At 42.5% G+C, this 26,629-nt stretch overlaps 1 long non-coding RNA gene across 1 annotated transcript; it reads right to left on the bottom strand.

The window, feature by feature from the left end:
- Positions 1-6,837: 6,837 nt before the first annotated feature.
- Positions 6,838-25,077, bottom strand: LOC103658931. Its single transcript, XR_567346.1, has 3 exons — positions 24,885-25,077; positions 7,395-7,541; positions 6,838-7,223 (listed from the first exon to the last, which is right to left on the bottom strand). It is a non-coding gene; the product is annotated as an uncharacterized LOC103658931 (long non-coding RNA).
- Between the last annotated feature and the right edge of the window lie 1,552 nt (positions 25,078-26,629).

The raw sequence follows: 26,629 nt of genomic DNA, 5'->3' as shown, positions 1-26,629 counted from the left end.
ACTGACTTGTTTGCAGAGAAAAGTGGCTATCGCTTTTATGACCCGGCATTATTCTCTATACCTAGATGTCTGGTGTGCTGGTTCCGATTGTGTGTAGTTATTTAAATTAAAATTCAAATTCATTAAAATGAAATAAATTAAAAATTCAGGCCCTGAATCACACTGGCCACATTTCAATCACTCATAGCCTCATGTGACTAGTAGTGAACATTTTCTACATCTCCATCATCCCAGAAAGCTCTATTTCCTGCTAATATCCTTCCCTTACTGTCCTTAAAAGAATACAGAAGTAATGGATGTTTTCTGCTCATGATACCCAAAATCCTTAGGAAGTGTTATTCACTAGCATTGATCGTGTAATTTGAACCAACACACATTTGCTTAACGTTTACTCACTGTTAAATAGGTGGATATATTTTGTAATCCTGCAACTTTGTGTTACCAAAGTTTAGGAGCCAGGGGAGATTAATATATGCATTGTATGATATGTTTGATTGACTCGAAGTCGTCTTTTTTTTTTTTTTTTTAAGCTCTACCTCCAAAGTGGGGCTTGAACTCATGACCCTGAGATCAGGCGTCACATGTTCTACCAACAGAGCCAGCCAGGGGGCCCCCCCAAGGTTATCTTGAAATTGAATGTGCATACTGTATATTATACGAATCAGTTCAGGGGTGCCTAGGAGCTCAGTCCGTTTAGCGTCTGCCTTCGGCTCAGGTTATGATCCCAGGGTTCTGGGATTGAGCCCCACGTTGGGCTCCCTGCTCAGCAGGGAGTCTGCTTACCTCTCTCTTCCCTGCGCTCGTGCTGTCTCTCGCTATCTCTGTCGCCTCTCTCAAATAAATAAATAAAATCTTTAAAGAAACAAGAATCCGTTCAGAATCTATATCACTAAGATTTTAATAGTTAAGTGTCATTATTCAGTGATTCCTAATAACTCTGCATTCATTTTTACGTAACGTGTTTTTTTTGTGTGTGTTTTCTTTCTTCTTGCTGTCATGTCTACTGTCCGTCTTGCTGCTAATGCTGCTGCTTCTTCTCTTCTTTTTTAACCTTAGGAGTTTCATTTCAGTCATGCAGGGAGGGCTGCTCACCCTCCTCAGCCTTTGACTCTCCATTACCTGCAAGGTCGCTGCTTGAACTATGCTCCCACCTTCCCACATGACACTGGTCCTCAAGCTCTGGCTCCCACTGAGGATATCATATGTGCATGCTGGCTGAATGGATAATTTGCTTCTCGAATATTTGTGGCAACGTTCAGAAGTTTTGATTACATTTATATGCTGTCAGGGCAGCTTGGTGGAAAATGAAAATTTCAGGCCATTGTGTCCTTTTCTTGACAGAGTCTGTGCTTGTCTCCAGATGGCTGATGCTGGGTGGATGGTAGATAGATTCAATTCTATAAGCAGTTACTGAACATGTTTTTTTGGGCTAGGCCCTGTGCTTGGTACCGAGGGGTCAGAAGATGTGTTAAAGGTATAATCCTTGCTTTTGAGGGGTTTATATACTAGTAGCAAACAGACAAACCTACATTAAAAGAACAACAAACCACTGGACATTTCATATTGCCAAGAAATTTTGAAACTCTGCATAGTCTGTGCCGAAATTGGTTAGGTGTTCGTGCATGTGATTTGATGAAACAGGTTTCACAAGATGTATGGGAAACCAATCTTATTTTTTAATGCTCATGTCATCTTTCTCTAGGACAGGGGTTATTAAACTTGACTGCACATTAGTATCTCTTGAAGAGCTTTTATTTATTTATTTTTAAAGCTTTATTGATTTGACAGAGAGAGAGTACACAAGTGGGGGGAGCTGCAGGCAGAGGGAGAAGCAGGCTCTCCGCTGATTAGGGAGCCTGATGCAGGACTCGATCCCAGGACCATGGGATCATGACCTGAGCCAAAGGCAGCCGCTTAACCGACTGAGCCACCCAGGTATTCCCTGAAGAGCTTTGAAAAAATGTTACACGGGGTTGACTCCTTGAGCAGCGGTTCTAAGTGTGGTCCAAAGACAAACAGCATTAGCAGAACTTGGGAACTTATTATAAATGCAGATTCTCATGCCCTACCCCAGACCTACGGGATCAGAGACTGTTTGGGGCCCAGCAATCGTGTTTTAACAAGCCTTTCAGTGATTCAGATGCTCGTGAAATTTCAGAACCACTGCTCTAGAGATTCCGAATTAATTGGTCTGGGGTCTGGTCTAAGTTTTAGTCTTTTTCAAAGGCTCTCCAGGTGATTTTCAGGTGTGGACAGATTTGAGAACCACTGCTCTAGGAGAAAAGTTCCTCCAACTTCCCTTTTGATTTGGAACTGTTCAGGTTGGCATGGCAGCAGAGAACCAGTTGTTTCAGCTGTCCTTGGATTGCGGTCAAACTGTCAGAAAGGGATTTTCGTGCTTTTAAAGTGCGTGAGGGGAGGAATGCACTCACTTTAGACTAGGGTCTAGAGCAAAAATTTAGAATTGTGGGAGCAAAATGCAAAGTTAACCAAAAACCCATCTGGAAATAATCCCTAAGCTGAGGCAGACCAGTTAAATGTTCACCCAGATCACCTGGGAATCTTACGTAATATAGATACTTAGTAGGTCTGGAGCAGGGCCTGAGATTCTGCATTCCCATCAAACTCCCAGGTGATGCTGATGCTGTGGGCTTGGTGGCTTTCAGTTATAAGTTAGAAATTAAGGGGCGCCTGGGTAGCACAGTCGTTAAGCCTCTGCCTTTGGCTCAGAGCGGGATCCTGGCGTTCCGGGATCAAGTCCCACATCGGGCTCCTCCGCTGGGAGCCTGCTTCTTCCTCTCCCACTCCCCCTGCTGTGTTCCTTCTCTCGCTGACTGTCTCTCTGTCACATAAATAAATAAAATCTTAAAAAAAAAAAAATTAAGACTGAGGTCCAACCCCAAATCTATTGATCCAAGATCTACATTTGAATAAGATCCCTATTGTCCAAAAGTACTCTGTACTCTAAGGAAAAAAAAAAAAGAAAGAAAAGAAAAAGAAAAAGAAGAAGGAAAGCATTCCAATCTCTGGAAGATACAGCCTTGAGATGAATTTTGTTGTGCTTGGATTTGTTTTGTATCCCCTAGAAAAGGAGGAAGCATGAGATGTAGTGATATGATTAGGGTCTTGGAGTTGTTGCTTAATGTGATAGAAACAATTGTTAAGAAACAATTTTTTTTAAAGATTTTATTTATTTATTTGAGAAAGAGAGAGCACAAGTAGGGGGAGGGGCAGAGGGAGAGGAAGAAGCAGGCTCCCTGATGAGCAGAGAGCCTGATGTGGGGCTCGATCCCTAGACCCTGAGATCATGACCTGAGCCAAAGACAGATGCTTAACTGGCTGAGCCACCCAGGTGCCCCAAGAAACAATTTCTTAAAAAAAAAAAGTTAACTATGTGAGGTGATAAAATCATCTTGATCTTGATAATCATTCTGTAATGTGTTTGTTTATCAAATCATCCCTATGACCCAGCAATTGCACTACTGGGTATTTACCCAAAGGATACAAAAATACAGATTAGAAGGGATACATGTACCCTGATGTTTATAGCAACATTATGAACAACAACCAAATTACGATGTCCATCAACTGATGAATGGATAAAGATGTGCACACACACACACACACACACACACACACACACACAGAGGAATATTACTTAACCATCAAAACAAATGAAATCTCGCCATTTGCAACAATACGGATGGAGCTAGAGTATATTCTGCTTAGTGAAATAAGTCAGAGAAGACAAATACCATATGATTTCAGTCATATGTGGCATTTAAGAAACAAAACAGATGAACATATGGGAAGGGGAAAAAACAGAGAGAGAGTGGGAAACAAACCATAAGAGACTCTGAACGATAGAGAACAAACTGAGGGTTGATGGAGGGAGGTGGGTGGGGGATGGGCTAGATGGGCGATGGGCGTTAAGGAGGGCACTTGTCATGAGCACTGGGTGTTATGTGTAAGTGACGAATCACTGAATTCTACTCCAGAAACCAATATTGCACTGCATGTTAACTACCTAGAATTTAAATAAAAAATTGAAAAGAAAAAAATGAAACCAAAACAAATCATCATGTTCGCCCTTTAAATATATGTAATTATATTTGTCAATCACTCCTCAATAAAGTTAAATAAATATTTTTAGGATCTGTTGTTTATTCTTAAAAAATTTCACCTTGAGACAAAAATCCCTTGGAGGTTTGCTAAATAGGAAAAATGACTAAGTCAAGGATCTAACTTTTTTTGAAATTGCTTCAGAAAATAATGCGATTAAGTAGGAAATTTTATTAAATAGATAAATTAGGAGGATATTTGAATGAATTAGAAAACTTAATTTCTTTTATAATAAATGTGGTGTATTATTTAAGGTAAAAATGTGGCATATTAAGATGAAAATTATTTAAGCTAAATGAAGTGGGAAATTTCAGTATTCCTATATATCACATTAAAATATTAATACTCCAGTTTTGAAGCAGCAAATAAAAAAAAGTGGCTTTTTCACATTAATTAAGCATTTCATTAATAATTTGAGGGTTTTTTTGGATTGATTTCTACTACCTTCTACTGAGAAGAAATACTAAAGTCAAATTATTTTAGAAACAAATATATTGTATATTATTCTCTTTAGTGAATATAACAGGTTAAAAATCTGTCTTATTTTGAGTGATTCATACATATTAAGGCTAAAATGTATAATGGACTTAATGCATTTTTGTTATGTTTACTCAAAAAATCCAACTATAATTATTGAAACCATGGGATTTTAATATAACAACTTCACAGCATTTAGACCTGGCAGAGATCTTAGATGTTGAATCCAATCCCCTCATTTTATAGATGAAGAAACTGAGAGCCAGAAAGTTTTTGTGCATCTTCCCAAGTCCCAGAAAGCTGGGATTTGAGTTGAGTGGGCTGAGGCCAAGAGAGGCAGAAACGGCCCTGAATGTCCTGCTAAGGAGTCTGTTGGGCCCCTAGGGCACGACCTCTCACTTCCATGGGGAGCCAGCCTTCTCTCCAGCACAGAAATCAGGCTCTAAAGTATCACCTTTAAAGACCAATGTGGAAAATCACCTTACGAGAACAAAAATCCACATCTGTTTGGCTTTGGACCCACAAGAATTATAGAAATCACCTCTTCTTTGCCCACCAATTATGGTGATTAAATTACTATAAAACAAACTTGAAAGAGAGGGAATGTTATGCTGTTTCATAAGATGATGGCAGAATATAGAGCTGCTCTCCACCTTCCCTCACTGATTTGTAAAAAAAATTCACAGCAGAGATCTAATTTCCTAGTCCTACTGTTGTATTACTTGCAGCCTGTCTAATTCCAAATGTTTGTACAATATATGTTTAGTAAGCAGACCTGTATGAACCTTATTTATTTGGGTAAGTGCTGTTGACCCTCGAAAATGTAATGGTCGATCTGTCCAATTCATAGGCATAATTTTTGAGGTCAGCTGAAAATTTGGGCCCTCACTTACATCTTGGCACAGTTAACTAAAACCCAATAGAAAAACAAAGTAACATACGATTACAGTTTCATTTTACTACAAGAAAGAAGCAATAAAACATTCTTTAAAAATACTATAACAATAAATCAGGAGGAGGACTGATTCAGTCTTTATCTAGTTAACGTGCAAGCATTTTAATATAGAGGGACTGTTCTCTTTGGTTTCCTAACTTTGCCGTATGTAAAAATACACGAACACCTAATAAATGTATACGTGCTTTCTGATTAGGCTGTTTAACACAAATATTTGCATCGTTGTTGAAGATGAATAGGAATTGTATATTGTGTTGGAACTTCTATGAGTCAGTAAAAGAATAGGATTGATAGAAATAATCAGTTTTGCGTCCCTGTGGCCAATTTCTCGCTTTCTAAAACCTTATGGAAACAATCCAAAATATACACATATACATACATATTTAAGTTAATGCTATTGCAAATAAGAATTTGGGAAATGTGGACCTGATTAATGTTAGCTGGATTTTATAATATTTTATGCACAAGTGTTCAAAAATAAAGTTTAAATAAATGCAAAGAAAAATACCCATTTAATTTACATTGGCAATAAAAGTGAAATAAAATAAATATAGTTTTAATATAAAACCAGGCAATCTTGTTAATAAGAGAATAAATAGCTCAAAAGAACAGCTGCTTTTTTATGAGTCCAATACCGGCATTCAAATGTTATAATTCAGCTCAAATGTACAAATGAAACATTGTTATCATAGTACCTCATGATAGCAAGAATAAACATAGGGCTTCATCCTGTTTTATCTAAAAGTCTTCTATTAAAGATAAGATCCCAGTGTCAACCTAAATAAAGAGGTAAACTGAGGAAAGTTTGAATTACCAGAAAATGAGTTTATTCTTGAATAGCAGAGGCATTGTGATTCAGAAAATGCAAACTGGAGCAAGCTACAGGCCACTGCGCTGAGGGATTGGGGTGTCTACTGAACAAGGAGTTGCAAACAGGGCTGGGATGTCCAGCCAGACCCCAAGCGGTAAGTTCATTGGCTTGAGGACTGGGAGAGATTCTTGGTAGATGTTCATTGGTCTGGCGGTAAATTCTGGTTTTCTGTAGTTCAGGCATTTATAGAAAATCAGTCTCTTCAACTCTCAAGTGGTGTGTTCCCGAGGTTGCATGCGTAGGATTCTCCATTTCATATCCTCCAGTACCATTTTAGGTTGAATATTCTTTCATACCAGTCTTAGGGAAAGAAAAAAAAGGTGGGGGGGTGTGTCTAAAAATTTTGTTGCGACCTGAGCACAGAAGATCATGACTTAACCATTGTCAATATAAATCGATAGTGAGGCAAACGTGAATGACCAGAAACTACGTTTATTCAGGAATAGCATAAGAACTCCGATTCGGGATACGGAGGCCGTAGCGAGCTTGTAGCCAGTGCCAAGGCTTGGGGTGGCTCTACTTAAAGGCAAGGAGCACAAAGAAGGGCAAGTCCGGCCAGAGTCCAAGCAGGAAGTTCATTGGCGGAAGGACCGGGAGGGATTCTTGGCGAATGTTCATTGGTCAAGAGATAAGTCCCGGTCTTCTGTAAATCACGCGGTTGGAAGAGAGCCGTCTCCCCGTGAAGTTCGTGGCCCCGGAGGACGCATGCGCGAGATTCTCGGCTTCATAGACTCTGGTAGCGTTTTAAACCGAATCCCGTTCACATCAGGCGTCAAACTCTGTCCCAATCATAGACTCCTAGGAGTAGAGGATTTGTGAGAATCCAGCTAATGACCAGCATGTGGAAAATGCTCAACTTCAACACGTAAGCAAAGAAATTACCATTTAAACAAGTTGTCGTTTCTCCCTATTAAATTGCTCCTCATCGCCTCCCTCCCATCCCCCCTTTCCTGCAACAAATGCTAATACCTGATTTTGGTGAGTGTGGAAAGATGGAAGGAAAACCACTTTCCTACCCTGCTGGTGGAGGTGTCTGTTCGTTCTTTTCTGAAGTACAGTCTCGCCGTGGTTATGGAAAACTGCAGATTTTTCGTATCTCTTTCACTTAGGAAATCTCTAAGAAAATGAGAGGCAGGTGCAAATATTAGTGTTATTTATAAGTAAAAAAAAAGAAACAACAAATAACCAATAATTGGGGGCTAGTAGTAGATCAATGATAATATCCCTGTATCATGGAATATTGCAGCGTTATTAAAACTCGCATTGTGGAAGCGTGATTTAAATGGAAACATTTTCATGATATACTGTGAGGTGCAGGAAAAAACAGGCTGTAAGACAGTAAATACTATATGATTCTGTTTTTGATAACACATAACATCTGTGGAAATAAAAGGCAGAAGTATATGCATCCAAGTGTGTATAGCGATTATTTCTGAGGAGTGTATTTATGCATGATTTTCTTCATTGACACTTTCATAGTTCCCAAACTTGCAACACGCTTGTCAAATTAAATAATTAGGAAAAAATACAGCTTTTTAAAAAGTTTATCTTTGCCAGTCTCCTGTCCTAAGTTACAGAGCTATGAGTTGCCAATTTCTCCTAAAACATAACCTGGAATATTTAGCATTCCTCTTCCAGTGAAGTTCAAGTCTACTTCTTTTTACAGTTCACTTCCATAGCTTCTCCTGGTTTCATGTTGGAACACAATTCTGAATTCACACCTTGGCTTTCTCATCTCCAGGCTTTTTGGCATCTCTTCTCCGGACTTTCTTTCTTCTTCTCTGAGTCTCCTCAGACAATATCCCAGGAAAACCTGCTTTCCACTACTGAACAAGGTCTGGAGGACAACCTCTTATTTCCTTCAACATCAGGGAGATGTCAGAGTTACCCAGTTCTCCCTGGGAACTTTCTCTGTAGTTCAGTCCCAGCAGGTGTGAGGAGTGGGTACTTAACCCAAAGCTGTCGTCTTCCCTTTGGGCTTTCCTAGTGTGACACAGTGAGGAGTGTGCCCATGAGAAGGAATTTGCTGACACCTTGAGGACTCCTGAGGTGACTTCATTGACTTGAATGGATGGTGACTCATCTGTTTATATTTCCCTGTAGCGGTGCTTTCCCAGCCTCTCTTGGCTTCCTTCGTATTAGCCTTCATGGTAACTATCACCTATCTGCTTGACTTATTTTAAAACTTTATTATTTTATTTTAACTGACTTTTTCATGTGCTATCGTGATTTATAATAAGAAATACATATTTAGTCTTCATCCTGTTTCTGGCATAGAGCTCCTAAAACTTTTGGAATTTCCTAAATGATGAAAATCATCCAGGGACGCCTGGCTGGCTCAGTTGGTTAAGGGTCTGTCTCTGGCTTAGGTCATGAACCCAGGGTCCTGGGATAGAGTTCTGCTTCAGGCTCAGCAGGGAGCCTGCTTCTCCCCCTGCCTCTGCCTGCTGCTCCCCCTGCTTGTGCTGTCTCTGACAAATAAATAAATAAAATCTTAAAAAAAAAAAAAAGGAAAGGACACAAATGTTATGCCTTTTGTTATGTTAATTAGGTGACTTTGGGATAGCCCTTCGATCACCTAAGGTTGGGATCTGATTGTGGGGGGGGGTAACCTTGTAGTTAGAGGTTTAGATTGAGTTCAGGTGCCAACCGCCAATGACTTAATCAATGCCTAAGTAATAAAGTCTCCATACAACCCAAATGGATGAGGTTCAGGAAGGTTCCAGGTTGATGAGCTCGTGGAGATTTGGGGGGTGTGGCATGCTTGGAGAGAGCATGGAAGTTCCGTGCCCTTTCCCCATACCTTGCCCTATGCATCTCTTCTACGTGGCTCTTCCTGAGTTGTATCCTCTTATAATAAACTGGTAATCTAGTAAGTAAAATGTTTAAGTTCTGTGGGCACTGGAGGACATGAATGAAACTCAAGGAGAGGGACTGTTGGAACCTTCAGTCTGTAGCCAGTGGGTCAGAAGTACCTGTAACAACGTGGACTTGCAGTTGGCACATGAAAGGGGAGGGGCAGTCTTGCGAGACTGAGCCCTTCACCTGTGGGATCTGATACCATCTCCAGTAGTGGTGGACCTGAGTTGAATTGTAGGACCCCCAGCTGGTGTCAGAAAATTGTTTGGTGGTGTGGGGAAACCACCCCCACACGCAGAACCATTATTCATGCATTCATTTACGTACTTATAGGGTGATTGATTGATGGGGTAATACATGGCCTTGTCAACTAATTCAAATGATACAGAAGTATTGCGTGCTTCCCCGAAAGTCACTATTGTTCAGGCATATGGGAATCCATCTAGGTATTTGTCTGTACACCCAGAATGTTGTGTGTGTGTGCATGTGTGTGAGTAAATGGACATAACATGCCCAGATTTTATTTTTCAAAAAATGAGATCATTCTTTTCTGCAGGCTTGCTTTTATTTAGCCATTTTGGTGCTCATAGCAGGTTAGATAATTGCAGTTTTTCATTATTGTAACCAGTGTGGCAGTGAGTATCCCTATATGATATCTTTGCGCCCCCTGGGTTAGATGCCAGACTCTCTCCTGGCTCTAGCTGCTGCCAGCCAAAGTGTTATTAATTGTAATAGTTGCTGTTTATGTTCACAGTCAGCAGAAACCCAACTATCAAATTGAATGTGAGCTATAATAGTTATCACTGAGTGCTCTCCATGTGCCTACTGGGTTATTCTTTCATAGGTCTCCATTTTGCCGAGGACACTGAGGCTAGGAAAGGTATGGGCCATCCCGCGTAGCCATCATACAGGCCATTGCAGGATTCTGAAGTTTCTGACAACCCTGCCAGCTTTCTCCTCCACAAGCTTGGCTCCTTTCTGAGGCTACAGCTTATTCCTAGGTGAGTTGGTGTCCCCCAGGGCAAACACCCAAATCAAAAGTCTTTCTTGTTCACAACGGCACGTGATTCTAAAAGGGAGGTAAAAAACAATCTGTGTGTATCAGTACATACAGATACGATTTTATAGCCCTAAAAAGGGATGAATGAATACTACGAGATGTGAGAATGACAATTGAAATTGACATCTGACAGATGGCAGTATTTTGGCTTCCTTGAACTTGTAGTATACGTGTAGCTCTGAAGTACCGCCTGTTCAGATTAGAGCCACCCCTGTGCTTTATCTTTACACTTTTTTGTTTGCTATTAAACTTAGAGCAGTGTTATATGAGATATTAACTCTTTGCAGATATAGGGATGGATGTCAGATGGCCTTGCTCCTCCCCCAGGACCCCTCAGCCATGGAAGAGGTTTCACAGCCATGACACGACATGACTTCAGGGTCCTTCTCAACCTGGCGTTTCAGGGCTACCACAAATCAGGTGGGCTTGGCTAAAAGCTGAAATCTGTCATCTCCAGATTTATTAAAATCTCTCAATGTATTTGTTGAGCACTGTGTGCCTGGAACTGTGCTGGGTTCCAAGGGTTCAGCTGTGAATGATACGGACTTGGTCCCTGATCTTATGGAGGAGGACGGTGATTGAGCATCTGATTCCACGTGATACTGACTAGTACACAAAGAAAAGCAGGGACAACAGAAGCACATGGTGGAGGCAGTTAACTTGGTCTTGGGGGTACTTTTCTTTAAACTGAGTCCCAAATGATGGCTGGGGGTTGGCAGGTAAGCAGGACGGGGCCCAAGGGTGGCTCCAGGCATAGGGAAGAGCCCTCCAGTGGTGCTGAAGACAATCCAGGAAACAGAGAGAAAGCTGGTATGACTGGAGCCTGGGAATCCTGGAGGTTAGAGGTAGGAGGTGAGTATAGGGAGACTTACCCAGGGCAAATCAGGCAGGCCTTAGTGGCCTCAGAAGGGATTTGGATTTGTTTCCTAAGGCAACAGGAAATCTTAGAAGGGTTCTAATTAGGTAACAAATAAATTTGTCATTATTTTTAAAGATTTTATTTATTTGAGAGAGAGAACGAAAGTACTCTCGGGGGGGGGGGGGGGACAGAGGGAGAAGCAGACTTCTGTTGAGCAGGTAGCCAGATGTGGGCTCGATCCCAGGACCCTGGATTATGACCTGAGCCAAAGGCAGACACTGAACTGACTGAGCCACCCAGGCGCCCCTGGATTTGTCTTTTTAAAAACATGGGACTGAAGTGTAAGACAGAATCTTTACATGGTTTAGTTCCTTCTTTTTAAAATCTTTACATTTTTAAAAAAGATTTATTTAATATTTTAGAGAAAGAGAGAGAGTGAGCATGCATGAGCGCTGGGGAGGGAGGGGCGGAGGGAGAAGGAGAGAGAGAATCTCTAGCAGACTTCTCGCTGAATGCAGAGCCCGATGTGAGGCTCCATCCCACAATCCCGAGATCGTGACCTGCGCCGAAATCAAGAGTCGGACGCTTAACGGACTGAGCCATCCAAGTGCCCCTAAAAATCTTCTTCTTATTATTTTTTTTTATTTTTAAGTGAGCTCTCTATGCCAGCATGGGGCTCGAACTCATGACCCTGATATCAAGTCATATGCTCTACTGACTGAGCCAGCCAGGTGTAACTAGTTCCTTCTTATTTTGCACTATTTGAAGAAAAAAAATTCCAATTTGAAATTTCCTAAGTACCTGTTAGGTAGAGCACAATACATAAGCTGCGGGAGTGCTTGCGAATAGTGCTAGTAACCAACTCTATAGTACTTATATAGTGCCTGGCCTTACACCTATTTTTGTGCTTTACAGATATTTAACTCATTGAATTTAGGTTTATCTCATTTGATTTAGATAGTCCTGCTATCCCCATTTTACAGAGGAGAAGACTGAGGTACAGAGAGTAAAGTAACTTGTCTAAGGTAGTTAGTAGTGGAGCTGGTAATGGGGACAGGGGACGAACCACCGTTTGTGTTATAGTGGGGACAGGCTTGGTCCCTCCCCTCAAAGTGCTTATGGAGTTGTCTCTTCCTTGCCAGGTACCAGCACAGCCCCTTCAGGTCCGGCGCTACCAGCTTCTGGGCCAGTTCTCTCCTGACCATGGTGGGAATATCAGGACCTGCGTCATCATCCAGGTATGAGGCCTTTTGTTAGTCTTCTAGTTCCTGCAGTTGAGACTTTTTCTGTTCATCGCTTGTGATGTTTAATTTTAAGTGTCGGTTTGGGTAGGCCACCAGATACTTGGTCAGACATTACTCTGGGTGTTTCTTTGAGGGTATTTTTAGGTAGTATTAACGTTTAAATCAGTGGACTTTGAGTAAAACAAATTGCCCTCCATAGTTGAATGGGTGGGCCTCATCCAATCAGTTGAAGGCATGTATACAACAACAAAAAATAGAACTCAGAGCAAGAGTTCCACAGCAGACTGCCTTTACACTCAAATTGGAATATCACTTCTCCTGGGTCTCTAGGCTGCCAGCCCCACCCTGGAGATTTTGGATTTATCAACCTCCATAATTGCATGAGCCAATTCCTTATAACAAATCTTTCTCTCTCTCTGTATATGTATGTCCTGTTGGTTCTGTTTCTCTGGATAACACTGACTAATATAACCCTGTATCTCCAAGATTTGGCTCAGAGTACATGCTCAATAAATATAAGCAGCATTAACAAGCCCGGGGCACCTGCCCATAGAGCCTTAGCCTCCAGGCATCCTCTTTTCTCCTCGTCTCACCACACATGTCCAGCTGGTTTGCCTGGGTTTTTGGCTTGTGCCCCTGGTTCATGCCTACTTTCCTTTGCTGGGGGACAGGCTTGACCTCTACCCAGGACCTCGGCTGACATCTTGCTTACCCTTCACCAGCTTCCCAGTCTGAAGGCCTGGTTGGTGTTGCCTGGCCACCCAATTACTGAGCTGTCATTGATTTTGTCAATACCAAGAGAGCCCACCAGTCTTTTCGTTTAGGTTGGCTGCTCTTAGATCCTGCTTTTCCCAGCTAGGAAAAGTGTAGGCTTCCTTTATACCCACTGGAAATCACATTGGGATTTTGGCTCAAAGCTTTACCTCCCTCCCTCATCATTTCCTGAACCAGCCATATCTCCAGGTAGTTTCTGGTTCTATATGGGGCCTCTTTGGTCCTGACTCCCTATTTCCCTTCTAATTTCTGTCACTGCATCACAGTATACAGACTACTGAAAGAGCAGAACATACATGTGCCTAATCATAAAGAAGGAAGGTGACAAGAACTATAACAGAGGCTGAGACCAAGGGCTGGGGTTGTCCGGAGATGGGAGAGAGAGACTTCCTGGAGACAGCTGAATTGCTCTGGGCTTTGAAACTAAGCCAGATTTCAGCAGGAGGAGCTAACATTGGAGGATGGACACAGATGTCTCAACGTGTAGCATGAGCTCAAAAGAGCGAAGGATGCAAAAAGGCTGGACAATGAAGGGGGTGGCTGGGGGATGAGGAAAGAATGGAAGAGAGAGTGGTGGTGGGTAAGCTGGAGAGAATGGAGGAGAATCATTTTATGCAGAAATATACTCAGAATGAGCAAAGGAGGTGTTCCTTTATCCTTTGACCAGTTTCACTCCTGCAAAATAATCACTGTGAGGTACCTTGTCTGAGAGTTTATAACACAAGGATTAGAAAGCAATGTGTTTACACTTTTTGATGGCTGTTGGGTGTAGGAATTCTGGCCTGAAAGTCTGGAGAACCAGAGTCTCGTCTTGGCTAAACCACTAAAGAGTTGGAAGAGCTCTGGGGAGGGGGGGGGTCTCAGATCCCTCATCTGGGAAACAGGGATTATGGAATGAACTGGATAAGATCTAAATTCTTTTCAGATATGAAACTTTAAAAGTTTGACATAAATTTTGCTCTCTGGAGTAATTGCAAGAGCAGGTAGATATATACATACATACATATATATACACACACACTACATATATATGTATATGTATGTTTGTATAAGGATTTTTTATATTTTAAAATTTCAAACATACGCGAAAGTATGTTTACCTAATTGTTAAAATCTTACCACATTTTCTTCATCTACTCCTCTCCCTTCCCTCTCTTTTTGGTTGAATTATTTTAAAAACACTGACATCCTGTTGTTTTACCTCCGCATACTTCAGTGTTTTAAAGTATATGAACAGTTAAAAAAAAAGAATTACAAAGCCATTGAAACATTTAACAGAAAGAGTTTTATGTCATCTAAAATTCAGATCGTGGGGGCGCCCTGGGTGGCTCAGTCAATTAACTGTCTTACTCTTGATTTCTGCTCAGGTCATGATCTCAGGGTCCTGGGATAGAGCTCCGCTTCGGGCTCTGTGCTCAGCGTGGTGTCTGCTTGAGATCATTTTCCTCTGCCCCTCCCCCCGTGCGCACATGCGCTCTGTGCTCGCTATCTCTCAAATAAATAAATAAATAAATAAAATAAATCTTTAAAAGTCAGACCATAATATAATTTTCCCAGTCATCTCAAAAATATCCATTCACTGTCATTTTGTTTCAGTCAGGATCCACATGTGATATTTGTTTGTTGTCTCTTTAATCTCTTTTAAAGAACAGATATTAAATTAAATTTAATGTATTTTATTTTTATTTCTTTATTTTTTTTAAAAAATTGTTTATTTATTTAAGAGAGAGAGTATGTGTGCCCACGGCGGGAGGGACAGAGGAAGAGGGAGACAAGAAGACTCCCAGTGAGCAGGGAGGCCGACCCAGGGCTCAATCCCAGGATCCTGAGAACATGATCTGAGCCTAAATCAAGTGGATGCTTAACCGACTGAGCCACCCAGGCGCCCCTGTATTTATTTTTAAAGTTTTATTTATTTAAGTAATCTGTCCACCCAGTGTGGGGCTTGAACTCATGACCCTGAGATCAAGAGTTGGGTGTGCTTCCAGCTGAGCCAGCCAGGCACCCCAACAACAGATATTTTAAGATTTATTTATTTGAGAGAGAGAGAGAGAGCGCACAAGCATGAATGAGCATGGGGGGGAGGGGCAGAGGGAGTGGGAGAAACAGACTCCCCACTGAGCAGGAGACCAAGTTGGGGCTCAATCCCATGACCCTGAGATCACGACCTGAACCGAAACTAAGAGTCAGATGCTTAGCTGACTGCACCACCCAGGCGCCCAAGAACAGATATTTTAAATGCAAACAAAAAGTGTTCTTTTGAGACCAGAGAAGGTGGGCCTAGGCAGCATTTAAGAAGACAGTGCAGATAGCATTGTGACCAGGCACCCCTCAGATGGCTTCCCACCTAAGAAATTCTGTCTCAGGTCCTTTTTCATGGACTTTTGGGCCATTAGAATCTATTTTCAAAGAAATAATGCAGTTTTAGCTGTGGCCACATCATTAAAACCAAAGGGAACCGAGCAGTTAAAATCTTGTGCTGTGTTTTGAGACATATCCCTATAGTCTCCTGGTCACCTGTTTTGTGGAACAGCGATCAGAAACAGACCCTTGGAGCTGTCTTCCTTTTATATTTAAAAAAACTTAGTCACATAGAATGTACTTTATATTCTACTCCAGCAAATTAGTGTAGCCACTGATGTAGTTGGTCTCTTTCTTTAATTTTCCTCAGTTTCTTACTGACTGACTTTGCTTTCGTCTCCCACTAAGGCCCATTCCTTTAGGAAAAGGAAAGTCAGGAGCGCTGGGAGCTAGTTCTGGCTATGCTAGTGCCTGGCCAGTGTGATCTTGGGCAAGTAACATCACCTCTCTGGACTTCTGTTGCTTATAATTAAAGGCTCTGACTCAAACAACCAGAGCATGGTGGGAGGGACCAGGACCGCCCCCTCAGCAAAATCCTCGGGGGGTGGGCATGATCTCTGCTGTCCTCATCCTGCCCTTTTCAGTGACAGTTTTCCTGCTCTGTGGCCCCGTCTCTCAGGCCCTTTGTACTTCCCATGGTGCTCTTGGCTGTTACCTCTCTCCTTCTACCTCCTTCACAGTCCTCCTTGGAAAGATCTTGTGCTCTGTACCCCTTTGTTCCTCTACCTCACAGAGAGACCCTCTTTGGAGCTGGAAAAGATCTACTTGGTGAATTCAGACTCTCAGATATAATTGGTAGTTACCAAGTTAAGGTGCTCCTCCTTTAAGGTCATTTTCATTTTGGTGAATGAAAATATTTAGCTGATTGGTAGAGAAGTAGAATTTTAGTGATCAGTTCCCAGCTGGCTTCTGGTTGCTCTCCTATCACAACTCAAAGGTAGCTTTTTAGTTTGCTCAGGGAGGGTGGATTTGAGGGTAGCCAACTGCAAGCATCTTTGTGAGAAAATAAAACACCCACCGCCAAGATTTTGCAGAGAGGAGGAGGGTACAGTGACAAGAGCTGGAGGGTTGCTGTGACCAGACCTGCCACCAAGGGTGGGGAGACGGTGGCTTGGAGGACCACATGTACCCAGAAAGTCTCTGACATGGAACGCAGAACAAAAGTGGATGGAGGAGAAAGAACATGGATCTTGAGACTTGGGCTTGAATCCCATTTCAGGCATTTCCTGGCTCTGTAAACTTGGACAAGTCACTCAACCACTTTATGCCTCAGTTTCCATCTGTAAAATTAGAGATGGCAGTAATACTTGTCTCCTAAGATTACCGTGGAGATAGGATTATTCTGGAGACCAAATGAGTTAATTGACGTGAAAGTACCTGGCAAAAAGTAGGCCTGGGACCCTGTCTCCAGAGATTCTGGGTGACCAGGTACTGGTTTTTTTTTTTTTTTTTTTTTTTTTTAAAGCTCCTCGGAAGATTTGAATGTCAGGATTTATAACAGCTGTGATAATATATTTTAGTTCCTTTACATAATTCAAAGTGTTGCCCAGGGGTCTAGCCTAAGTGTTGGTAAGCTGTTGGTTCCTCATTTCCCAAAAAGGAAATAATGCAGGCCAAAGAACCTTATTGGGCTCATGGAACTACAGGGTTGAATGGTCATCCAGTCCAATTACTCATCTGTTGGTTGAATCTTCTTCGCATTATTCTTGCCATGTGGTGTTTTCGCCAGTGTTTCTCCAATTTTAGCAGGCATCAGAATCACCTGGAGGGCATGTTAAAACCAGAGTGTTGAACCTTAGCTCCGGGGTTTTTGAATCTGTGGGTCTAGGGTGGGACCTGAGAGTTTTCATTTCTAACAAGTCCCCAGGTGATGGTGATGTTGCTGGTCTGGAGACCATGCTTTGAGAGCCACTGATCTGGACATTCTTGGATACTTCCAGAAACAGAGACCTTCCTACCTCATGAGCTTACTCACCCATCTTCTTGTAGTTTGTAGCACTGACACAAGCTGCTGGAAAGAGCTTTCTGATGTTAATCTGAAATCTGTCTTCCTACCCCTTTTACCCATAGGCTTTTTGTCTTGCCTCTTTGATGGTAGAGTTAAAAATTATTCATCCTAGTCTTAACAGAAAGTATTTTTATTAGCTTTGGCTTGTGATTCACTGTTCTAAGGGTAAAAGAGAACCTGACTCTATTGGTACCCTGGACATATGGTAAAAACCTTAAACCGTTCTAAGGGGGAAAAATCTGATCTTCTGTTTCTGGGATAACAACTTCAGTTGAACAAATATATATGGAGTGCCCAGCATATTTGAGGAGTGGGAGATACCCAGGTGAACAGCCACTTCAGGAGTTTCTTTGGAAGGCTGGAATGGCCACTTCCAGCTCAGTGGATATGGATTTTTAGCAAAGGACAACCCAGTGTTCCTCTGTGGTTCTACCACAGCTTTGTGGACTTATGACCATTCTAGCAATGAAATGCATATTTTGGCACACAAGCAACTTGCTCAAGAAATAAAAATTTAATAGACATATATCTGAAAGTTTCTAGCACTTCAGGGAGATTTTGAGATTTATTCTAGCATACCATACAATGAGTTTTATTGGGAACTGCAAAAATATATAATTTTAATAGGAATAGGTAAGCACAAAACCTTGACACCACTGAAAAAATACCGGCTATGCCAAAGCAACCCCCATAAAAGTTTGCAGAATGTTTCAGAAAAGAATTATTAGGGGCTGATTTTTAGGGGAGCTTCAGCTAGGGCCTCATTTTTAAGGAAACATATCTGTGTTTCCAAGGAAAGAGCAGATATCTGCCGCCTTTGAAGAGAGGTTATCCTGCTGATCTTGTAGCTATGTAAGGAAAAATCACACACGTTGTCTTGTGCATATTTGGCGAAAAATCCTAATTAATAATTAGAGGTACAAGAGCCTTATTAAGTCAGACATGTCTTAGGAAAAACACTTTAAGGTGATATGCTACAGGGCTCTTTGCATTCAAAAGATGGAAATTTAAGTATTAGGCAACTGGGTGTTTTTCCATTAGAGATGGCCCTGTCCTCATTACCTGTCTTCACTACTTTGCGTAAGCGAAGAAAGTTGATTTCTTACTGTTGATTGTAGGGTGCGAATCTTGGTCCTTCTAGGTATGGAGCTTGCTTTCTTTCTTTTTCCAGTTTTTATTTAAATTCCAGTTAGTTAACATACAGTGTAATATTAGTTTCAGGTGTAGAATTTAGTGATTCATCACTTCCGTACAACACTCAGTGCTCATCACAACAAATGCCCTCCTTAATCCCCATCACCCATGTAACCCATCCCTAGGTATGGAGCTTTAAAGCACCACTCTTTTGTGACCTTAACCTCTCTCTCTGATTTTCATTGCCCATCAAAAATGGAAGAGTAATACCTGTCCCATTGATTGTTGTGAGATATAATGGAATGTTATCTTTGACATAGTCAGCATGCTCAGCTTGGTGACCAACAGATGCCTCTGTAATAATAGTTCATACACTTTGAAGTAAGGGTCAGTGAGGAGTGACACACCCACCCCAAGGAAAAGAATACTAGAAGCTCACTTCCGGAAGAGGATTATTGCCCTGGGTCCCCATTGTCTTTTGATTGAGGTGATAGCAGTTCTTCAAAACCTGTGTGCCCTGGATCACTGGTGTCCAGTTAGATATTAGGAAGTCTGTTGTGTTAACTGAGGCTTGATGGAGGGAGGTGGGTGGGGGATGGGCTAAGTGGATGATGGGCATTAAGGAGGGCACTTGATGTGATGAACACTGCTGGGTTTTATATATAAGTGATGAATCACTAAATTCTACTCCTGAAACCAATATTGCACTGCATGTTAACTAACTAGAACTTAAAGAAAAATATTTGAAAAAAAAAAAAAAGGAAGTCTGTTGTGTTTGTTAAAAGGGCTTTATGGTCAATACATTTGGCAGATTTTGCTGAGGGCTGTGAAGAGCCCAACAGCAATGAATCTTGTTCATCTTTGTTTATGGAAGCATTTTCTAAGCTTATTCCAGTGATAGGAACTTATTTTCATAACAAGACTATTAACACCCTGTGAGACACTGGGACCCCTCAGGGCAGTTTGAAAGCTGCTGAGCAAAGGCCTTTAAATCAGTGGGAGAGACTTTGTCCTTGGTGCTTAGTGTAGTTCCAGCAGCTGTAGGTACGTAAGTCAATGTCTTGACGATTCCTATCAAAACAGTGACTTCCTGGGGGCATGATTTGTTTGCATTGTCACCACAAGTGGGGAATCTGGCCCCAGTCTTCCTCCTGTAGGCCTCCATTCCTACTACACCACCAGCTTAAAGAACTTCAAGGAATGGACTTTGGAGCAGCCAACGTCTTGGTCTGACCAATCTTTCTGGAGAAGTCTCAGTGAGGGCTGCTTGCCCCAGTCATCTGAAGCCGAGGTGGCTGCCTTCTGTGGACCACTCCCCAAGGTCAGACCTGAGCCACAGCCAGGTGCCAGAGAATCCTGAGGAAGATGCTCTGCAGAGGCCTTGCTCGCCAAAACCAGGCAGGAGACACGGAATAAAGGGTTCTGTTCTCCAACAACAGATTTCATCACTGCGAGGTTCCCACGGACTGTGTTGCTATTTTGTTTCTCCCTGCAGTTTCAATCCTCTTTCCCCTCAGAAAGGAATCTTTTGTGTTTGGCCTCGTCCCCGGGCTTTGGTAAACTTCCTGCCTGCACCAGCTCCTGATTCCCCTTCGTGTGCCGACTTGCCGGGGTGAGGGCACCCTCACACGTCTCCCTCCCCGGGCTCCGCCCTTCGCCTGCCGGGCTACACATCTTCAAATGCCTTCCCTTTGGTGCAGAAATGAGCTGTTGCCCGAGACGGGCCCTGTGACATGGAGGACTGGCTAATTGGCCGGCTGCCCTGAGTGATAATCTGGAAGCGATCAGTGGAGGAAAAAGATAACACAGCTGTGATTTTCAAGGAGACAGGTCCCGGTTTTTCTACCTGCCAACCACGTTTCCTCTGTGGAGTTTTTCCACAAGAGCTGTAAAAGAGACCTTTTAATCTTGTTTCAAAAGCCTGGAGGCCCGCGTCTTTCCAGATCTTGGGAAGAAAGCAGGCCAGGGAAACGTGCGCTGCGGAGGAGCCCAGGGTTTATGAGGAAACACAGTGGAGGGAGGGCAGGCAGGCGGGATGCCATTGCAATTCCGTGTCTTAGCTTTGCATGTACTTGAGAGGGCCTGGTGCACTTGGCCTCCGAGTGCTTTCACCCACACGTATGATATGATTTGGGAGTGGGGGCGGAGGGTGTTTCAGAGATTGACGAACGTAAATCTGTCAGTGGGTGATTCTCAGACATCTGCCTGCAGCAATTGCAGACAAACACAGGAGTTACTGGAGCCACAGATATGCCTGACAACGCCTGGGAAAACGGAGCCAGAGCATCTCCTGGGAGACTGCTGGGCCAGGGGAAAAGGTTGGGTCAGTAATAAATAGTTTATCATTGAACTTTGGATCTCAAAGGACAGGAAAAAAAGAGAAGAATCAGCCTGGATTGGGAGCTTGGGTGTTAGGTGTTGTTTTTGTTAAGACTCAGTGAATGCTATAGAAACGCACTGATCCGGGCTGTGTCTGTATGCATTGGGCATCTTGAGTCACGGCTGCCACCAGGCTGGCTTTAGTTTAGTGACAAGGCCTGGGAAGTCCCCAGGATGTGGTTTCGGAGATTTATTCAACTGGGTTATTTCCGCTTTCTTAGTATGTAACTGGCAGAGCTACTCACTGTTTTATAGTAGATGTTTCTGCTGCTTGGTACAGTACAGTGGGTTCAACAGCTGTTACTGTGGTTACATTTGAAAATACTTAAAACACTGTTGATTCGTGGGGTAGAATGCACGTGGTAGAAGGCAGCTGGGTACCTGGGGCTTCTCCAAGCCTCAGTATCCTAATCTTTAAAATGGGAATGATAATACTTGTCTTGCAAAGTTGTTCGAAGAGCTGGCCACCAGTTGGGCCAACAAGCCTTTCACAAAATGCCAACTTTCCACTCTGAAGATGTCATGATTTACGAGGCTGGCGTACTTAAGGAAATGACATCCACGTAGGTATTTGGCAGGAAAAAAGGAGACCCCGCGTTCTGTCAGATCCATTCCGTTTCTTCCCCTGACAGTATTTTTCTGCTGATTATCTGCTTTCTGTTGCCTGTGTCTCTGCTTCGGTTTCTCCCTGTTGCACACTGCTAACCTGGCCTCTCGCAGGAAGAGGTTGAGAAATGCTGAGCACAGGGCTCCCATCACCCTGTGAGACCATAGCACGGAGAAATCCCCGCCAGCGTGAAACCAGAGTCACGACAGCCTTTCAATCAGACGGGCTTGTGGCTCCTGGTTCCTGTGTGTCGAAGAGTGAACAGCTGGTTTCTCTCTTATTCCACCTGGGCATCCCATAAACTTCCTATTTCAAAACACAAAACTTCAAACCACTTTGGTGGGCAAGGGGAAGAGGCATCTTCCTAAGCCGTTTGCCCGCATCTCTGAATTCCTGGAGCGCCAAGAGCTGTGGTAGTGCTGTGTGCGCTCGAAGGCGGGAGAGGCCACGGAAAGCCACAGCCTTGGACTAAGGCAGACAGCCAGGGTTTGAAGGCCTGCTTCACAAGACTTAGTGGCATGATATGGGACATACTGGTTTACTTCTCTCTCCTCCTCCTTCGTTGTCTTATTGTGGGGATTACCCTAGATGATGTGTGTCAAGAATTTTGCACAGTGCACTGCACACTGGTAAATCTTCAGTATATGTTTATTAATAATAACATATAGTATGTTTTAGATTATTGTTCTGTATATGCCACACTAATGTGTTTATTTCAGTTTTAAGTACTGTAAGGAGGACTGGGCCTCCTATTTCTTGAGTCCCACGTGGGGTCACCACAGCATTGACTCAACACACAGAATGCCTGGTCATTCCACATTTGAAACATTGGTCTCTAATGACAAGGCAGAGCCAACCATTAGCAGAGGAAGGTTGGTCCCAGCATCTGCTTAAGACTCTGTGAGCCATTTTCCAAACGTTTCAAACGCATTTCTGGAATTTGCCAGTTATACCATAACAGTGGCGTTCTCTAATAAATTCTTACTATTTCTAGACAACTGTTTCCAGATAAATGAAGTTATCTAGTTTTAAAACCTGCCAACATTCCTAGTATTTATCCCTAGGATTTTTATTTTTAGAGTTTGGAATGTTTCCAATCTACCACAGTCTATGTTTCTTTTCTATAAATTCTCCGATATTAAGCTCCTTGTTGAGATTGCCACAGAGGGATTCAATATGATACATAAATGTTGTATTATTGATATACTCAATCTGCAATGTATTGGTTTCAAGAACAGGTGGCGATAATGATGCCTTAGCAAACAAGATGCAGATGTTCTGGAAATATCCATTCCAGTAAAAAGGGTGTTGCAAAAACGAATAGATGCTATTTGTAAGAGTATGTGAAATTCTTTTCTAAGTTTCAAAATATGTTTACTGCACACCCAGAGGTGTGGGTTAAATTGAAAATGTATTATTTTTTTCAAAAAATGTATGATTAAAGGGTGCCTGGGTGGCTCGGTTGGTTAAGTGTCTGCCTTTGGCTCAGGTCATGATCCCAGGGTCCTGGGATCGTGTCTCACTTAGGGCTGTCTGCTCGTTGGGGAGCCTGCTTCTCCCTCTTCCTCTGCCTACCGCTCCCCCTGCTTGCATGCTCTCTCTCTGTCAAATAAATAAAGTCTTTTAAAAAATGTATAATGAATAATACAAACATTTTCAACTTCATTGACTCTCCACAGGGCCTCACTTTCCCTCCACAATGCCTCCTTCTCTGACCTGCTCGGGAGAAGACCTGTTCTGCTTGGCTTGACCCAGGGGACAGGTTCAGTCTGGGAGAGGGTGAGAGGCAAGGCCAGTTCCTAGTCCAGGGATTGTGCCAAAAATGTCCTGTATTTAATTGTACAGAGTTAAATACTGAACACTTAGAAGAGGCACATGATACCATTCTAAATTCTAAGCTGTTATATTGGAGAGGGAAAAATTTCACAGTTCACAAAAATCTAATTGCTTAGGCTTTTGCAGATTGATAATATAATAACTTGAAATGATTATGCGGGGAAGAAAAATGAAAGGTGTCATATGAGTCCTCCCAAACATCCTTATTCAACGGATTCCAAATCTGGACCGATATTCTTATCTGTGGCATTTTAATCAATTCAACTAAAGGAAGCTAACTTATCTGTATGTAAAATGTGCTAATTCGGCTGGTGGATTGGCACATGAGGTCATTCCTATTCTCTTTTCTAGTTTTTTGAGGGTAGGGGATAGAACTTACTCTAAGACCTGGGCTCTGGCTTGGGAAGGGCAAGGAGGAGCCATAGGGTAAAAGCTCAGGGGAGGAGAAGGAAGAAAATGGCATTCCCTATTAGGTCTTCTATATTACCTGGTCCATGGAAGGTCTGTGGGTCAAAGGGCAACTGGACAACCCACTGGTGAAGCCAGAAAGGGCTGTGTGTCTTACAGATTCATCCCTGCATGCCTTATTTATTCTCCACTTGGACCACTCATTTGCATAGCATACCTTTACCCATAACTTGGAATATTTTCACCCTTCAGTGTTGGTTGTAGGACAGTGTTGGGTAAAGGGGTAAAGGTATGTTATTCTGTTATTCTCAAGATTCCTAGTGGAAGGTAAATAGCATTTTCTTTGTTACTCTCTGAACAAAGGATAAGGAAGAAGTTGGACCTTCAGGCCTTCATGAAAATGCCACTTCTAGCTCTCAGTCTGCATGGAGGCTCCTGGGTGTACTTTTTTTAAAAGATTTAATTCTGAGTAATCTGCACCCCCAATGTGGGGCTTGAACTCCTAACTCTGAGATCAGGAGTCATATGCTCTATTGACTGAGCCAGCCAGGTGTCCCCTGGGTGTATATTTTTGAATAATGCAGATGTATGTAATTGAACTCTCCACCTCATCCTACCCTTCACTATTGCCCAACCCACCTTACTCAGGAATGCTTCACGATTTCTCCATCAACTGCAAGATTAGCATCGTAAAGGAAGGGAGGATCACCTCTGGTGTTTGCTTCTTCATTTATTATTTACATAGTCTGTTTCAAGTATTATCCCATGTGTTTAGAGACAGTGTTAACTGATAACCATTGTTGGGTGGCAAGGGTCCGGCAACGAAGGTGCACTTTCTAATATTTATTCTAATGGGAATAGTTCCCCTTTATAAGTCTTTGTACTGCAAATTGGTTTTTTTCCTTAATAGAATCTCAGTGTAACACCAACCTTATGTATCCAGCATGGATGATAAAGGGTATAGATGTCTGAGGAGGAAAAGATTCTCTTCTCGAAGAGGAGAAAATTCTGTACCAGGGAGTCCAGGGACTTAAACACCAGAGGAGCCCGTCCAGGGAGGCTGGTGACTGCAGATATAAAAGCCAGAAGTTTGGAATGAAACTTATGCAAGAACATTGGCCACGTAGGAGTGTAGCTCCATGGATGTCCTCCTCAGCCTTCCCTTCCCCTCTGCTGAATTACAGTGCTGGGTCCTGCCTGAGTCCTAATGGCCTCTTTTGCATACAGACTATGTCTTGCATAAATACCTAGTTCCAGAATTCAGGAAATACAGTGAAGATTGTTCTATATTAAGGTTTCAGGCCAAGTGCGGGCCCATATCCTCAGCCGAGATAATTATTGGTGAGTGAATAAATTATGCTTGCCGGTGCTTGTTGTCTACTTAAGCACAGATAACATTTTAAATATCAGAACTCTCACTTCACACCACCAAGTCAAGATTATTCAACACTTCCATTAAGGGTGGGTTACTAAAGCAGAAGACAATCCTTAAATTAAGCAATAAGTAATTAAATAAAGTTTTATGAGCGGGAGGGCAAGCATAAGTAAACTGAATTCATACTCTGCAAGTTCTTTGTAAAAATAACATCTTTCAAAATTAGTAAAGAGGCAGGTACAAGTGTCTATCATTACTGTATGATGCAGAGAGGTGGAATGAGAAAATTGTGGAGAATTATAGACTCTGAAGCGAGACGACCTGGGTATGAATCCTGGCACTGCCACTTACCACCTGGGCGACCCCAGGCCAGTTACTTAATCTCTGGGCCTTGCACTCCCCTCACCTGTAAAATGGAGCAATCATAGTACTTACCACAAAGGACTGCTGAGAAGTTTAAATAAGTTAAAATATATAAAACTCTTGGAACACTGCCTGAATTTAGTAGGTGCTATAAAAGTATTAACTTTTTGATAAAAGCATTCTTTTTGTCTGCCTTCTTTTTTTTTCCTTAACCCCTTTCCTCTCCCTGTTCACTATCGTCCTCCCCCTCCTCCATACTGAATGTCCAGGGTGGGCTACTTACCACTTGCAGGCACAGTACAAAATGAAATTGCAGGGCCTCTTGTCCAAAAATCAGGAATAAAGCTTTTTTCTTTCTTTTGTAGTCTTTCTCTCAACCTAGCATGGTGTTCTTTATTTGCTATCTAATGATACACCTTCTTCAAACACAAGGATATTCCCGTGGCCAGTGCAGACCCTCACAATTGCGTGGGCATCCTCGCTGTAACTTGGTGCCCTCCAAGTGCTCCTCTGACTTTGACCCTCTCTGTGTTTGTGTCTAGCGGTCTGCTGGGGGCGGGGGGCGGGTTGGCAGACATCGCTGGGCAGGGGTGGAGGAGCCGGATGGCGGAGAATGCTTTCTGGTGAGGCAGGGGGGTGGTGGGAGGAGGGAACATGAGCAGAGGCTCCAAACCCTGGCAGTGCTTCATTGTTTCATTGGACTTCACTTATACATTCAAAGATAAAATTATTGAGAATTTGCAAGATGTAGATTACAGAGCATTAAAGCCCCAAGTGTGGGTCCCTGTGTCTCATGTCTGTGAAGCCAGTCCTGAAAAGTGCTGAATAGATGTGAGAGTCAGTTCCTTAGCAGTCGATTAAAACCCTGTTTCTGTTGTTGTTTTTAAAGATTTATTTCAGAGCGAGAGAGACAGTACGAGCGGGGGGGGGGGGGGGG

Source organism: Ursus maritimus, unplaced genomic scaffold (genome assembly GCF_017311325.1).
Source record: "Ursus maritimus isolate PB19 unplaced genomic scaffold, ASM1731132v1 scaffold_3, whole genome shotgun sequence".
NCBI lineage: Eukaryota > Metazoa > Chordata > Mammalia > Carnivora > Ursidae > Ursus > Ursus maritimus.
Note: the sequence above shows the minus strand (reverse complement) of the source record. Positions and strands in the feature narration are given on the sequence as shown.